This window comes from Schistocerca gregaria, unplaced genomic scaffold (assembly GCF_023897955.1).
Source record: "Schistocerca gregaria isolate iqSchGreg1 unplaced genomic scaffold, iqSchGreg1.2 ptg001686l, whole genome shotgun sequence".
In the NCBI taxonomy this organism is placed as follows: Eukaryota; Metazoa; Arthropoda; class Insecta; order Orthoptera; family Acrididae; genus Schistocerca; species Schistocerca gregaria.
In genome coordinates, this window is record NW_026062946.1 from 10,001 (window position 1) to 13,266 (window position 3,266).

Sequence of the window (3,266 nt, forward strand, 5' to 3'; positions counted from 1 at the left end):
CGGGATGCTCTCGGGCGGAATAATCGCTCCCGTCAGCGGCGCTTCAGCTTTGGACAATTTCACGACCCGTCTTGAAACACGGACCAAGGAGTCTAACATGTGCGCGAGTCATTGGGCTGTACGAAACCTAAAGGCGAAATGAAAGTGAAGGTCTCGCCTTGCGCGGGCCGAGGGAGGATGGGGCTTCCCCGCCCTTCACGGGGCGGCGGCCTCCGCACTCCCGGGGCGTCTCGTCCTCATTGCGAGGTGAGGCGCACCTAGAGCGTACACGTTGGGACCCGAAAGATGGTGAACTATGCCTGGCCAGGACGAAGTCAGGGGAAACCCTGATGGAGGTCCGTAGCGATTCTGACGTGCAAATCGATCGTCGGAGCTGGGTATAGGGGCGAAAGACTAATCGAACCATCTAGTAGCTGGTTCCCTCCGAAGTTTCCCTCAGGATAGCTGGTGCTCGTACGAGTCTCATCCGGTAAAGCGAATGATTAGAGGCCTTGGGGCCGAAACGACCTCAACCTATTCTCAAACTTTAAATGGGTGAGATCTCCGGCTTGCTTGATATGCTGAAGCCGCGAGCAAACGACTCGGATCGGAGTGCCAAGTGGGCCACTTTTGGTAAGCAGAACTGGCGCTGTGGGATGAACCAAACGCCGAGTTAAGGCGCCCGAATCGACGCTCATGGGAAACCATGAAAGGCGTTGGTTGCTTAAGACAGCAGGACGGTGGCCATGGAAGTCGGAATCCGCTAAGGAGTGTGTAACAACTCACCTGCCGAAGCAACTAGCCCTGAAAATGGATGGCGCTGAAGCGTCGTGCCTATACTCGGCCGTCAGTCTGGCAGTCATGGCCGGTCCTCGCGGCCGGCCGCGAAGCCCTGACGAGTAGGAGGGTCGCGGCGGTGGGCGCAGAAGGGTCTGGGCGTGAGCCTGCCTGGAGCCGCCGTCGGTGCAGATCTTGGTGGTAGTAGCAAATACTCCAGCGAGGCCCTGGAGGGCTGACGCGGAGAAGGGTTTCGTGTGAACAGCCGTTGCACACGAGTCAGTCGATCCTAAGCCCTAGGAGAAATCCGATGTTGATGGGGGCCGTCATAGCATGATGCACTTTGTGCTGGCCCCCGTTGGGCGAAAGGGAATCCGGTTCCTATTCCGGAACCCGGCAGCGGAACCGATATAAGTCGGGCCCCTCTTTTAGAGATGCTCGTCGGGGTAACCCAAAAGGACCCGGAGACGCCGTCGGGAGATCGGGGAAGAGTTTTCTTTTCTGCATGAGCGTTCGAGTTCCCTGGAATCCTCTAGCAGGGAGATAGGGTTTGGAACGCGAAGAGCACCGCAGTTGCGGCGGTGTCCCGATCTTCCCCTCGGACCTTGAAAATCCGGGAGAGGGCCACGTGGAGGTGTCGCGCCGGTTCGTACCCATATCCGCAGCAGGTCTCCAAGGTGAAGAGCCTCTAGTCGATAGAATAATGTAGGTAAGGGAAGTCGGCAAATTGGATCCGTAACTTCGGGATAAGGATTGGCTCTGAGGATCGGGGCGTGTCGGGCTTGGTCGGGAAGTGGGTCAGCGCTAACGTGCCGGGCCTGGGCGAGGTGAGTGCCGTAGGGGTGCCGGTAAGTGCGGGCGTTTAGCGCGGGCGTGGTCTGCTCTCGCCGTTGGTTGGCCTCGTGCTGGCCGGCGGTGCAGGATGCGCGCGCCTGCGCGGCGTTCGCGCCCCGGTGCTTCAACCTGCGTGCAGGATCCGAGCTCGGTCCCGTGCCTTGGCCTCCCACGGATCTTCCTTGCTGCGAGGCCGCGTCCGCCTTAGCGTGCTCCTCCGGGGGCGCGCGGGTGCGCGGATTCTCTTCGGCCGCCATTCAACGATCAACTCAGAACTGGCACGGACTGGGGGAATCCGACTGTCTAATTAAAACAAAGCATTGCGATGGCCCTAGCGGGTGTTGACGCAATGTGATTTCTGCCCAGTGCTCTGAATGTCAACGTGAAGAAATTCAAGCAAGCGCGGGTAAACGGCGGGAGTAACTATGACTCTCTTAAGGTAGCCAAATGCCTCGTCATCTAATTAGTGACGCGCATGAATGGATTAACGAGATTCCCGCTGTCCCTATCTACTATCTTACGAAGGCCGTTATGCTGTCTAACCAGTGGTGGAGTCCACCTATACTGGTAGAAGACGGGCGGCTAAATGTCCGATCTCTCAACCTCCCCGTGGTGTAAGATGCGAGTAGCCGGGCAACCGGTGAAACCAATGAGAGAAGGGCGACTCCCGTGCAGGGCGCAAGCTCGGATGCGGTGGGACTGGGCAACTGGCCCCTCCAAACCGGGCTCTGCAGCCTTGCTCGCCGTGAGCGATAAGGTGTCGGACTCCGGTCTAGTATCCTTGCTCACTGGCGAATGGCACTTACAAGTTATAGCGGCGCTTGCTGTGCTTCGGCCCTTGGCCGGGGTGCGGCGGGCGCCGCTTTTACTAAGGCGGCGCTTGCTGTGCCTCGGCTTCGGCCGGGCTGCGGCGTGGTGCGGCTCCATGCGCTGGCGGCGTCTGCTGTGTCTTGGCTTCGGCTCGGATGCGGCGGGCGCCGCTTTTGCTGGGGCGGCGCCCGCTGCGCCCTGGCCCTGGCTGGGGTGCGGCGGGCGCCGCTTTTGCGTTAAAGTCATTTCACGCTCTCTGAGAGGATGTGTTTCCGTCTCTGCCTGTGCGCGCTACGGAACTCACTCCCCACAGCAGGAGCAAGGCGTTATCGCGGTTGACTTATCGGCCGTGGAATGCTGAGCTCCATGACACAAGTGCCACGGGAGGTATACTCCCCACAAGGAGACGTCTGCACGAGGCGGTTGGATCGAACATCGACCCTTTCCGGCCGAGTGCGCGTCTCCCACTACTGCGAGCGCTTGTAGGTGTCGGACTCTTAAGTCTAGTATCCAAGCTCGTACGTAGTGCGTGCGCGTGCAGCGGAGTGTGTCGACGTGAGTTGGCGCGCTACTGCTGGACTTGTGCGCACGGCGGTGCGCTTCGCGCGGCTCGCTGGCGGCGGGTCCTGCTGTGGCCCCGGCCTCGCGCGTGAACGCCCGGCGCTAGCCGGGCGCGGCGCGGTTGGCCGGGGTAGTGGCGGGTCTTGGCTGCCGGTCGGGCTGTGCGCTTGCGCGCTGCCGTGTCGGCTGCGCTGCGCGGGGCCGGGTGCGGCCGGGCGATGCGCGCGCTGCTGGCTGGCGCTGGGCGGGCGGTCGGCCTCTGGCTGACAGCCCGCTCTCGCGGCTACGCTGGCGGCGGGCGCGGG

The 3,266-nt window shown here is 61.6% G+C and overlaps 1 pseudogene; it reads left to right on the plus strand.

Annotated features, from left to right (window-relative positions):
* Positions 1–2,137, plus strand: part of LOC126334043 (large subunit ribosomal RNA) — a 2,992-nt pseudogene extending 855 nt beyond the window's left edge.
* The last annotated feature ends 1,129 nt before the right edge of the window (positions 2,138–3,266 follow it).